The sequence below is a fragment of the Lactuca serriola genome, chromosome 1 (assembly GCF_051521515.1).
Source record: "Lactuca serriola cultivar US96UC23 chromosome 1, Lser_US96UC23_V15, whole genome shotgun sequence".
NCBI classification, from domain to species: domain Eukaryota; kingdom Viridiplantae; phylum Streptophyta; class Magnoliopsida; order Asterales; family Asteraceae; genus Lactuca; species Lactuca serriola.
Window position 1 is genome coordinate 154,479,645 of NC_136408.1, and position 14,513 is coordinate 154,494,157.

Here is a 14,513-nt window from a genome sequence, read left to right on the forward strand (position 1 = left end):
AAACTAATAAGTAAATAGAAAAGTTTGCATAATCTCGATTGCGAGTTCCATAACCATACTACAAACTAGATAAGGCTCGGAACGGGGCGAATATCTTTTTATGACTTTTGTCACCCTTGAACCTTTCGGTTCGGCTGTAGCTAGCATCCACGTGTGGGGTAGTTAATCCCGTACAGATCTATACACACAAGTCACGCTCTCCCTCCAGGAGATTCTGGTTACAGGGGTAGTCCTACACTCTCGTATCTAGGGGGAGTATTACCAAGGACGTGTCTCCAATCATAAGATTTATGAATTTTAATAATTGTCATTTACTCTCGAATCTAGGGGGAGTAACACTAAAGACATTTAGAGGTAATATTAATACGGAAAAACTCTACTTACTTGTCCTTCACTCTGGAATCTAAGCGGAGTGTTATCATGGACGGTTCTAAAGTTCTAAGTTTTAATGTTATTAGTCCTTCACTCACGTATCTAGGGGGAGTGTTACCAAGGACAGTTCTAATATTCTAAGTTTACTGTTATTAGTCCTTCACTCTCGTATCTAAGGGGAGTGTTATCAAGGACGTTTTTAAAGTTATAAGGTTCATACTTTTAATAGTAATAATGTGAACAATCATATGTGAAATGTAAAATATAACACTATATAATAAGATTTGAACTCGGTTTGAAAACTAACTCTGCAAGTCAAACAGTTGGTTAATCTGGTTTCGATTGTTAAAAGTATATGGATTATGAAAACATTTCAAATGATATAATAAATTTAAGTACAAGATATCCTTGTACTTTTGCTTGTATTCCCCCCTGAAAACATTGAAAACACTGAAAAAGGGTAGGGGTATGAACTCACCAGACGGGAAAACGTGTCGGTTTGGATGCTAAACGTCAATTTGGGGTTGAGAATGCGCAAGGTTCGTATGTAATATGAAATTATACATAAATGTATCTAATTAGACTTTAAATCACTAATTAGATACGATTATACACTCCAAGACGCGAAAACACTTCAAATCAAGTGTTCGGAGTGACCCGGGTGGCATCTAAGTGTGTGTATGGCTTGAATATGGAGTTTGCTCTTCAAGAGTAAACTCCTAATGGACACTTCCGCCCAATGACCAATTCCCCATGAGTTTACGAACATAAACTCATGGTGGGGGTGTTGTTGGGTGCTAAATGGTCTTACAACTCTTGTGGGGTAATGCCAGGCTTGGTTCTAAGGCTATGGAAGTGAGTAAACCAACATATGGACCTTTAGAAGGAGTTTACGGCGGTAAACTAAGATTTGATGGCCGTAAGCTCCCTCACACACCTTCCTTTGATATTTTGATGGTCCTAGATTAATCACACGTGACTCAAACTCATTTTACAAGCCATGGGATGAATTTAGGGCATCATTTGACTAAGATATAGGAGTTTATGGCCCAGGAACCTATCCTTGGGGGGGTTTACAGCTGTAAGCTCCTATGGGGGTGGTTTTGATCAAGTTTAAGGTCCCTAACTCATTTGTAGTTGTTTCTAGACTTTATTCCAATGCTTATGAGGTGTTTAATTGGCATCTTAACACCTTAAAATGTGTTTACTACACATGAAATGGTGTTTCGGCCCAAGCATGTTCTTGGGCAGTAAAATCATATTTATCCCCTAAATGATAAGTTCAAGGTGTTCCAAGTCCATTCCAATAAGTCCTAAGGCCAGTTCCAAGCTCCATAAGTTATTTGGTAGGGTTTTTTAGGCTCCAAAATCCATTTTATATGAGTTCACGACCTAGGACTTTTCTAGGGCTGTAAACTCATGTTAATGGTCCTATTTCATCGATTAAACACGAATTTGAAGGCTAAAGATGTTGTACTATGAGCTGGGACTGTTACCTTGATGATTTGGAGCTTTAATTTGATGATTTTGGACCTAGAGCTTGGATTGGAGGAGAGAGAGTAGAGAGAGAATGGAAAAGGCTTCAAATGAGGTTTACTCAGCTTTATATATGGTTCGAGTTTGGGACATGATGGAATTTGTCACACCCCGAAAACCAATGGCGGAAACGTTCCCGGGGTTGACTCCACGTTGAGTATCAAATCCAATGTACATAGTAATCACAGTAAACAACCATTACATTACATATATATGAAAGTTTACATTTGGTTCAAAAGTAAATTGTACAAAAGTTATACATATATCATATGAATAAAAGAGACGAGTCTTCCATGCACTCCGTCTTCACCAAAAGATATCACCGGGTACCTGTCTAACTTGGACCTGAGAATACAAGCAGTTTGAAAATCAGCATAAAGCTAGTGAGTTCATAAGCGGTTTTGTTTTGTGAAAATATATCGGTTTCCTTTAGTTTTCTGAAAAGGTTTGATATCCAAGAAAATCCCATATTTTCTTATGTAAAGTAGTTAAGTTATCTTTCGTTACAGTTCTGTTACAAGTTATAAGTTAACCCCAGGAAAATCCCATATTTTCCTAAATGCAAGATTGATTGAATAACACAGAGTATAGTTTAACATACAAAACTATAATTTAGACGAACTGTAGATAGAAAGTATTTTGAAAACCTTGGGACTAACATCCCGAACCAATTATAAGATAATTCAATAAAGACCATGGGATCACTATCCCGAAAATAGATGTAAGATAGCTTGATAAAAACCATGGGATCACTATCCCGAAACTAGATATATGATAGATTGATAAAATCATGGGATTATCATCCCGTATAAGATTTAGTTTCAAAACCATGGGATTACCATCCCGAACGAGATATAGACACAAGATCATGGGATTATCATCCCGAACGAGATATAGACACAAGATCATGGGATCATCATCCCGAACGAGATATAGACATAAAACCATGGGATTACCATCCCGAACGAGATATAGATACAAGACCATGGGATTATCATCCCGAACAAGATTTAGATTCTAAACAAATCCTAGCTGTGAATAAGTTAATATTAATATGTATTGTGAGTCGGGTAACCATATTGATACGACAACGAGACCTCCTTGGCGTTAGTCAGACGTCGGACGATATACAGAATTTGTCACCCCAGGCATGCCCGCCTAACTGTAGCTAGCAGTTAAGGTGTGGGATTGTCAGTCCCGAATAGATCTATTCACAAATTCCTCGCTCTCCCTCCAGGAGACTCTGGTTACACTTTTGGAGAGGATTTACTTGATCATCCATAAAGTGTAGTGACTATCTCACAAGCTAGTATTAAACTATTCACAGGATTCTCATACGATACCAGGCATACAAAGATTTTAAGACATGATACAGTGAAAATAGTTACATACAAGAAACTACCTGGCAATACATTCAAATGATACGGAGATAAACTGAATCAGACATAGGGGTATGAAAAACACGGAAAAAGGCGTAGGGGTATGAACTCACCGGACGAGAAATGTGTCGATTTGAACGCTAAGAGTTGATCCGGGGCTTGTAATTACACGAGGTTCCTAATTATAATGTAAAGATACACATTTGTATCTAATTAGGACTTAGTTTATTTATATGTTAGGGACACTTGCTTCAAGTCGCGAAAACACTCCGATACAAGTGTTTGGAGAGACCCGGGTGGCGTTTAAGGACGTGAAATGACACTAGGGACTAGGGACTTGGGACTTGGGACTTGAGTTTACTCCCTATGAGTAAACTAATATAAGAGTTTTTGGTCTAAAACACCCATTCCCCATGAGTTTACAGCCGTGAACTCATGGTGGGGGTGGTTTATGGTGCTATTTTCTCCTATTTTCTCATGAAAATAGTGTTAAATGGTGCTAGAACAAATCACATGTGATTAATAGAATTATTTCAAGATCTAACATGAGTTTGTATGTGACATTTGAGGGGTTTATGGACTTTACGGCCCATGAGACCCCCTCATGGCCGTAAACTCTTCTATAGGGTGATACAAAGTGTTTTAAGGCCTAAAACTTGCATGGAAGGACTTCTACAATTCATCTAAAGGCTTTAGGGGTGTTTAGTTAGCATTCTAAAACCATGAATCAAGGAGTTTAAGGCCCAAGAACAAGTCTTGGCCGTAAACTCACAGAAATCCCTCAAATAATGTGTTTAAGGTCCTTAAACTATTTTTGGTTGGTCCTATGATTTATTCCAAGGCTTTTGGTGGTGTTGGATGGCTTTCTAACACCTTAGAATTGAATTTATGCCATGTTTTGAGGAGTTTACGGCCCAAGCACATGCCTTGGCCGTAAACTCACCTAAATCCCCCAAAAATCATGTTTCAAGTGTCCAAATGCTAAAACCAATGTTCTATAATTCATATCTAAGCCATACTAGTGATTTGGAAGGGTTTAAGGTCAAGAAAACCCCTTAAATATGAGTCTACGGCCCAAGCTTGTGCCTTGGCCATAAACTCCTTCAAAGTCTTCAAAATTCATGTTTTAAATGTTCTAAGTCCATATCTTGAAGTCCCTTAGTCATATCTAAAGTCCAAATGAGTTTAGGAAGGAGTTTAAGGGCTTAAAACACTTCAAATTGGTGTTTACGGCCTAGGCAGCCTCCTGGGCCGTAAACTCATATATGTTGTCCCATTTCATGATTAAATGTCAAATTTGGAAGCCAAATATGCTATAGATTAAGGCTAGGAAGGTACCTTAGGGATTTGAGGCCTTAAAATTGAGTTTTGGACCCTTAATCTTTGGATTTAGGAGAGAGGTTAGAGAGAGAGTAAAGAGAGAAGGAAAAAGCTTCAAATGAAAGGTTAAAGACATTTATATAGTTCCTAAAACTTGGACACGGTGGAATTCTACCCGATACCGGCCTTAAACGAAGCTTTAGGTCGCACCCGATTGAGTTTCCATCACCCGACGAGGATATTTCGAAAACTTATGGAATAAATGTTTTGGGCTAAATTCATGAGTTCCTAAATGATTTGGACCCTCATTGAATGAAAATAAACATATAATTTTAGTTAACTAAACCCAAAAACGATATCGGGACATTTCGATCTCCGACGAGTTATACGGGTAGAATGGGTTTTTGGCGATGAACAACTTCGGGTTGTTACATAATTCTACCCGATACTGACGTTAGACGAGGCTTTTGGTCGCACCCGATTAAGTTGTTGAAACCCGATATGGTCGAAACTAAAATTTTTCTAATTACTAGTTTGGGGTGTTTTCTTGTGTAACCAACATGTTTGGACACTCTTTAAGTCATAATAAAAGTATCAACTTTAATGACTTAATTTAAAAATGCAACAGAAACAACTCGAAAAAGGACGAATTCTATTGGCGGAACGGGTTACGACGATGGAACAAACTTCGGGTTATCACATTATCCCCTCATTAGAGGGAATTTCGTCCTGAAATTCAAACTTTAGATACGACTCATGAATTTGGAAAGAGATACAGACACTTCTGTTTCATCGGATTGTCGCGCTCTCAAGTGAATTTGGGTCCTTGCATGGCATTCGAGGGAACCCTTCACTTATCAGGATACGACTTGTTTCGTACGTTTGATCTCTCGGTCTATGATCTCGATTTGTTCAAGAGGAATTACTAGGGTTTCATCGGACAGGCACTTCTAAACATTCGGGACGTGGAAGACAAGATGGATGGTACTAAGTTCTGAAGGTACTCGGAGTTTGATGGCTACGGGATCGATCCTAACGAGGATCTCGAAAGGTCCAATGTACCTCGAGTTAAGTTTCTCATGCTTTCGAAAGTGTATCATTTCTTTCCAGGGCTAGACCATTAACAGGACACAGTCTCCAACCTGGAATTTCAGAGGTTTTTGTCGTATATCGGCGTAACTCTTCTGTCGATCTCGTGAAGCTTTCAATCGTTGTCAAATATGAATGACCTTCTCGGTGGTTTCGCAGATGACTTCAGGACCAGTGAGGGCACTACCAGGGAATCGACTCTTGGCTAGCTGTGTGCCCCCTTCCTCAGCCTAATACGAGGGAATCTGTACTTTTGACCATAGAGGGTTTGGAACAGTGCAGTCTTGATACTGGTGCGATATCTGTTATTATATGAGGGCTCGATCAAAAGTAAATGGCTGTTCCAAGTCGTTCTGCAATCGATGACACATGCTCTTAGCATGTCTTCCATGGTCTGGATAATTCTTTCACTCTGTCCATTTGTCTGAGGATGATAACTTGTACTTCAATGCTTGGAATGTTGTATCACGCTTTTTACTCCAACAAAAAGGGTACACCTTTTTGTGTCAGAGTGGTTAAGGGTTTGGCAATTTTGAAAGAATTTTCTGAATGAGTTTGCGATAATAGCCGGCGAGACCCAAGAATTGATATGTTTTCTGTGGGTATTCTTGGTGCCGACCAATTCACTATTGCTTTGATCTTGGAGGATCCGCGTGTATGTCTTCTTCGCTTACTACGTGACTAAATGAAGTGGTTATAACGAAGGGCATCACTAAGATCTCGTAGTGATCATGTCGAGCCCTGAATGCCATCTTGGAAACATCATTCTCGTGAACTAGAGGTTGACTGGGTAACTCTTGCATTTCTGCTGGAGCTAAGCGATACGGAGGTTTCGCTACGGGGGTAGCTCTAGGAATTAGATCGATGCGAAACTCAACTTGACGTTCGGAAGGAATTCTCGGGAGCTCTTCGGGAAAGACATCAGGAAAGTTGCAGACTTTGGGGATGCTCTCAAGGTCTTTAACTTCCTGTTTCCCGCTGATTGCATGGGCTAGGAATGCATAGCACTCCTTTCACAAAATTTTTAGAGCTTTGATATAGGAAATGATGCGAAAGTTGGAATTAAGTTTACCGTCATAGCTCATGGGAGTCGGGTCAGCAGGAAGATTGAGACAAATAGCTTTTTCATAACATAGTATATCAGCACGACCGGGACTCAATCGATACATGCCAATGATAACATCAAAGCACTTTATTGAATTGACATTAGGTCAATGAGGAAAGAATGATTACTCAAGTTAAGGGTACAACTTAGGAATAAGTCGCTAGCGCACTCATTCTCACCGCTAGCCATCTCGACGGTAAATGTTTTTGTTACTAGACGAGGACTATGTTTACGAATATATTTTAATGAATGACTAATAAAAATTCTTTGACACTAGATTCAAAAAGGATGGGAGTATGAGAATTGTCAAGAAGATACGTACCCGCGATGATAGTGGGATCAGTGGCTGCCTCTTCCGGCTTTATAGCCAGAGCCATCCCGGTGTTGTTGGCGTTGTTGGTGGTTGCTGCTTTTGGTCAGTTCAGCATGTTTGGTACTTGATCCGGGAGCTTGATCGGTTTGTTGAACTGGTGTTCTGCAGTTTCGAGCAAGGTGGCCCTTCTTGCCACAGCAGATGCAGATCCTCTCTCGGCATGGGCCAGGAATACAAATGGTGATAACTGCACCTGTTGCACCAAGGTAGGTTACCAACATAACTAGTGATAGGTGCTTGAGCTATAGACGCAGCAACAGAAGTAGTGGCAGCTTGAACTGCCACAGTTTCATGCTTCTTGGAGGGTCCTTATGAACTCTGACCCATTTGCTTTTTCCAGATAACCTGCTTACTCTTATCACATTCATTCTGGTGCTCCTGGTCATCTTCATGGTTTTGGGGATGCACCTTACTTCGTGGTCCACTGGATCTGCTAGGGTTCAAAAGCGTCATTTTAGCCGTCACTGCAGCAGTAACAGCTTTTTAAAATAAGACGAGGTCGAGCGGAGGAGAGTATAGCGGCGGAGAGTTGTTGTTCCTTGAGCTGGGTCCTTTATCTGGAGACATTTTGATCTAAAATGTTTAGGAAAAAGAGGATGGTAGGTCCTCTGAATTAAATCAAGAGATATGAAACAAGGGATATCTCTTTATGACAGACATAGAATTCTATAAAGCGATAAAGCAGGAATGGATTATCAAGACAGATAAACTGTCGCTAAAGGAATGATCAAGGAGCAACGCTTGAATGAGGATTTCTACAACGGATTGGTTCGAGAAATACTCCCATAGTATTTTATGCTTCGCTGCGACGATGGCTCGTTGTTTGGGTATTGGGTAACTTTTGAGCATGCTGAACTCCACAGTTACTCCCAAACACATGTTGGCCGTGTCTCGAATGAATATAGTTGATCAGGCTATATTGACCCTAGACATGACTACATAACTTCCAAGGTTTAACCGCAGCGTACAACACCCATTTACTTTAGTTTTGTTCTACTTGTAGTTACGAATCTCTACGGTTAGGTATACTTGTATACTTTTGAAAATACTTATATTTTAGAGTATACATTTAGTTCAAAGCACTTAGGCCCCTTAGTGTTTATAGTCTTAGACCATATAAGGTTTGGTATACATAGTTCGCTATAAACAAGGGCTCTGATACCAATCTGTGACACCCCAAAACCGAAGGCGGAAACGTTCCGGGGTGGAGGTGACTTCATGTTAAGTATCACAATCAATGTACATAGTAAGCGAAGTAAACACGAAACATTACATTACATAGATTCATCACATTTGTTTGAAAGTAAAGTAATACAAGTTTTGTAGATACATAAGTTTAAACAAAAGTAAGACGTGACTTCCATACGCTCCGTCTTCTGCAAAAGAACGCGGGATACCTGTCTAAGGAGAACCTGAGAATAGAAGCAGTTTAAAAATCAGCATAAAGCTGGTGAGTTCATAAGTGGTTTTGTTTTATGAAAATGAACAAGTTTCCTTTCGCTTTTCTGAAAAAGTTACGAATCAAAGAAAATCCCATATTTTCTTATATGTAAAGTTTAGTTATCCATTAGTTACACGGTCTAGTTAAGAATAGTTCAGTTGTCCCAGGAAAACTCATATTTTGCTTAAAATTTTGTGGTTGGTTATCGAATCTGAATGTTATGTACAACTATCTACTCTACTTAATGTGTGTGCGTGAAGTTTCCTGAAAGTCGGTTATTCTTGAAAAAGTAGATTAGTTTTAACATGTATATAAAACTAATAAGTAAATAGAAAAGTTTCCATAATCTCGATTGTGAGTTCCATAACCATACTACAGACTAGATAAGGCTCGTAACGGGTCCAGTATCTTTTTATGACTTTTGTCACCCTTGAATCTTTCGGTTCAGCTATAGCTAGCAGCCAGGTGCGGGGTAGTCAATCCAATATAGATCTATACACTCAACTCACGCTCTCCCTCCAGGAGATTCTGGTTACAGGGGTAGTCCTACACTCTCGTATCTAGGGGGAGTATTACCAAGGACGTGTCTCCAATCATAAGATTTATGAATTTTAATAATTGTCATTTACTCTCGAATCTAGGGGGAGTAACACTAAAGACATTTAGAGGTAATATTAATACGGAAAAACTCTACTTACTTGTCCTTCACTCTGGAATCTAAGCGGAGTGTTATCATGGACGGTTCTAAAGTTCTAAGTTTTAATGTTATTAGTCCTTCACTCACGTATCTAGGGGGAGTGTTACCAAGGACAGTTCTAATATTCTAAGTTTACTGTTATTAGTCCTTCACTCTCGTATCTAAGGGGAGTGTTATCAAGGACGTTTTTAAAGTTATAAGGTTCATACTTTTAATAGTAATAATGTGAACAATCATATGTGAAATGTAAAATATAACACTATATAATAAGATTTGAACTTGGTTTGAAAACTAACTCTGCAAGTCAAACAGTTTGCTAATATGGTTTCGATTGTTAAAAGTATACGGATTATGAAAACATTTCAAATGATATAATAAATTTAAGTGCAAGATATCCTTATACTTTTGCTTGTATTCCCCCCTGAAAACATTGAAAACACAGAAAAAGGGTAGGGGTATGAACTCACCAGATGGGAAAACGTGTCGGTTTGGATCCTTAATGTCGATTTGGGGCTTGAGAATGTGCAAGGTTCCTATGTCATATGAAATGATACACAAATGTATCTAATTAGACTTTAAATCACTAATTAGATACGATTATACATTCCAAGACGCGAAAACACTTCAAATCAATGTTCGGAGTGACCCGGGTGGCATCTAAGTGTGTACATGGCTTGAATATGGAGTTTTCTCTTCAAGAGTAAACTCCGAATGGAGTTTTCGGCACAATGACCAACTCCCCATGATTTGACGGCTGTATACTCATGGTGGGGGTGTTCTTGGGTGCTAAATGGTCTTACAACTCTTGTGGGGTAATGCTAGGCTTGGTTCTAAGGCTATGAAAGTGAGTAAACCAACATATGTACCATTACAAGGAGTTTATTGCGGTAAACTAAGAGTTTACGGCCGTATGCTCCCTCACACACCTTCCTTTGATGTTTTGTTGGTCCTAAATTAATCACATGTAATTCAAACTCATTTTACAAGCCATGGAATGAATTTAGGGCATCATTTGACTAAGATATAGGAGTTTACGGCCCAAGAACCTATCCTTGGGGGGTTTACGGCTGTAAGCTCCTATGGGGGTGGTTTTCGTCAAGTTTAAGGTCCCTAACTCGTTTGTAGTTGCTTCTAGACTTTATTCCAAGGCTTATGAGGTGTTTAAGTGGCATTTTAACACCTTAAAATGTGTTTACTGCCCATGAAATGGTGTTTATGTCCCAAGCATGTTATTGGGCAGTAAACTCATATTTATCCCCTAAATGATGTGTTCAAGGTGTTCCAAGTCCATTCCAATAAGTCCTAAGGCCATTTCCAAGCTCCATAAGTGATTTGGGATGATTTTTTTGGGCTCCAAAACCCATTTTATATGAGTTCACGACCTAGAACTGTTCTAGGGTCGTAAAGTCATGTTAATGGTCCTATTTCATAGATTAAACACGAATTTGAAGGCTAAAGATGTTGTACTATGAGCTAGGATTGTTACCTTGATGATTTGGAGCTTTAATTTGATGATTTTGGACCTAGAGCTTGGATTGGAGGAGAGAGAGTAGAGAAAGAGTGGAAAAGGCTTCAAATGAGGCTTACTCAGCTTTATATATGGTTCGGGTTTGGGATACGATGGAATTCTACCCGATACTGACGTTAGACGAGGCTTTTGGTCGCACCCGATTAAGTTGTCGTAACCCGATATGGTCGAAACTAAATTTTTTCTAATTACTAGTTTGGGGTGTTTTCTTGTGTAACTAACGTGTTTGGACACTCGTTAAGTCATAATAAAAGTCTCAAATTTAATGACTTAATTAAAAAATGCAACGGAAACAACTCAAAAGAGGACGTATTCTATTGACGGAACGGGTTATGGCGATGGAACAAACTTCGGGTTGTCACAGTGTCCCTTCAACTTGAATGTAGCAGTGGTAGGAATTGCGGTTTGTACTAACCCTGGGCCAACATCATCTTGAATTCGATTCTTTTAAGCTCCTATAGACATTTCTTCAATATTTTCCATCTCGTTTCTTGGCTCGTTCTCAGGTTCACTCGTATATAGTCCAAATTCGGTCTCAGAGTCGTACTCGGATTCGGTTGGGATAGGTATTTAATCTAACTTTCAACCTTGATCTTATTCTTTGAAGATGAACTCAACTCTTCCGGTTTCTTTCCTGACTTCTTTGAGAACACTGACTTTAATTCTTGTAAAGGTGTCTTCTTTGGTGTTTGATCTGCTTTCACGTTCTTATCCTTCTTTTTGTGAAGGGTCGATTGAAAGGTCCAATTAATGGTTTGTTCTAGGCTTTCGATGTAATAGATACTTTTGTGATATACTATTTAGGTAGTGTAATGGTAGTTTACGACTGTGTTACGAGTTTATGGCCGTAAGCCTGTTTACGGTCGTAAACCCAAAGTTGGCCCAAGTCCATTATATATACATGCTACCTAGGTCATTTAATGGTTGTTGATGCCACATAGTTCACGGTCGAAATAGACAAGTTGTCCCAGACGTCTTTCAATTAATAGAAGCGTGTGCAAGGTTGTTCTGATTTCTGTTTCTACTTCATTCTTATTATTATTGATTGTTTTGTTTGTTTGATCACTGGTAAGATCTGTTTTAGGACCTTACAATTGGTATCAGAACAAAACCAGTGTCAAAGCATCTTACAATCGAGTTTTTGGCCAAAATCTTCACTGCTTGCGATTGAAGTTGGTGTTTTATGCAAAGGGAATCAAGTTTAATCCAAAAATTGTGTTTTCTTGAAGTTTTGGAGTTTACTGCCTAGAGTTTACGGCCGCAAGCTCAAGAAATTTCTTGGGCCGTAAACTTCGTTCTTAGACCGCAAATCAAGCATCTTCAATAAATGCAAACATAGATTCATAAACCGTATACAGAAACCGTAAACTCCCGACCGCAAACTCACGACCGTAAACTCTCAACCATAAACCGAGTTTACGGCCCTAAACACCCCCTTGACCATAAACACTTGTTTTGACCGGAAACTCAATTTTTTTAAGGAAATAATTTAATTTTTATTTAAATTAACATTCAATGGATTCACAAAGTCAAACACATCACCATGAGCTGGACTCTATCATGGGCACAACTACTCGCATTCCAAGACTCTTGTCTGCAGATGGTTTTCAAGAGTGGAAATACTGAATAGAGAAGTACATTAAAATGAAAGACTTCAAAATTTGGAGAAGCATCATGAAGAATCCCTTTAGAATAACCACAACTGTTGCAGGGCAAGTATTTGACAAGGCGATTGAGAATTACAATGATGAAGATTTTGAGAAGGTTGAGGAGCAAGAACGAGCTTTGGCCACTCTGTCCAGGGCCCTGTCTCCAAATATAGCTCAATGTTTTAGGGAGTATACGTCAACAATTGCTTTGTGGGAAGCCCTAATTGAGGTATATGAAGGTAACAAAGATATGAAGGAGACTCGCCAGGACATGCTAAGCCAAAATTTCAACATGTTCAATTACGTTCCTGGTGAGACCCTGGAGGCCCAGCTTCAACGATTCACAACTCTCACCACTGAGATGACCATAGCTGGAATCTTCTTGACAAAGTCTGAAATAAACAAGAAGCTACTAAATGCTCTTCCAAAGTCATGGGACATGAATGTAGCTGTTATCAAGAAGACCAAAGACCTAAATCGCCTTACTCGTGCTGAAATGATGGTGATCATCAAGGCTTGTGATATTGATGATAAACAGTGGGAGATAAACCATGTGAACTCATATTCAGCTACAAATCTTGGAATTTCATCTAACAATGCTCTTTCATCTCTCACTTTTCCCTCTACAGGTCAACCTTATGCTGCTCAGCAAGTTCAGACTTAATCCTTTTCCACTTCATCAGCTACTTCACTTCCTGCTGCGTCATCCATGCCTCTTCCTCAACACCTATCATTTGCTACTTCTCACATTGCTTCCTCCTCTATTGGGGCTTCTACGTCAAGTGCTAAGGAGTGTGATGAAAATCTTGCTCTCGCCACAGGACTTGTTAACTACTATAATGCTCTTGTAGCTGGTGATCTTCCTCCATAATTGTCGTTTGTTGATTTGGATCAGATTCATCTACAAGACATGGAAGAAATGGATATTATGTGGCAAATTGCCATGGCAGTATTCAGGGCGAAGAAGTTTGCTAAGATGACCGGGAAGAACAACTTGGGTATGAGTGCCGATAAGAAGGTAGGGTTCAACAAAGGAAAGCTTTGTTGTTTCAATTGTCACGAGCTGGGTCATTTTGCTCGTGAGTGCCCGATGTCGGACCAAAGACTAAACAACGACAGTACAATGGTTGCGACGGGAAACAATCGGGGAGGTGCTTAGGTCAATAGCGAGAAGGCTATGGTTGCTCAATCATTTTACTGGGAGGACCAAATGCAAGCCTTGAATATTTCAAAACCTGAAAATACTCACCTAGCCCAAGTCAAAGATGAAGCTTCTGTGGAGAGTATTTTTGCTGAAGAAAAGATGATGGAGCTTCAGTTTGCGTTGATGGTATCTTCTACTTCTGAACCGAAGAAAACTGAGGTAAGTCTACCTTCATGCTCTAAAACTTGTATTGATTATGTTAATATTCTTCATGAAGAAATAGAAACATTGGGTAGAGAAGTAGAGGACCTTAGATATGAGGGTTATCAACTTAGAAAAGGACAAAAACTCCTTAAGGCCCAGTTAGAAACTAAAATAAAGGAATTTAGAAGACTTCACGAAGACTACAGTAATAAATGTGAGAATTATGACTACATAAAGAGACGGAACACTGAATTAATTACTGAACTTGACACATTAAAGAGCAAATTTGAAATTGCTGATTTTGATTTTAGAAAATTTGATGTATCAAGTGAAGTAGTTGCCAACATGATAGACCACTGCATGCAATTTAAACATAATCAGTCAAAGGGTCTAGCTAGGGTATGATAAAGTGCCTCCTCCTTTCAACGATTCATATCAGTTTCAACCTTTGTCCAAGGAGGAGATTGCCAATGAACCATTTATGGTTTATGACAAGCCATCTGGTTTTGTTTCGGTAGGATTTATTAATGTTGAAAGTACTAAGATTTCTACTTCTCCTGCAGATCAATCTTTAAATCAGTCAAATCACGAAGATGAAGGATCTGTTTCTGAAAATACAACTGAGTCTGAACTTGAAGTTTTAGTTTTAAATAAACACTTTAATTTTTCTGATGTT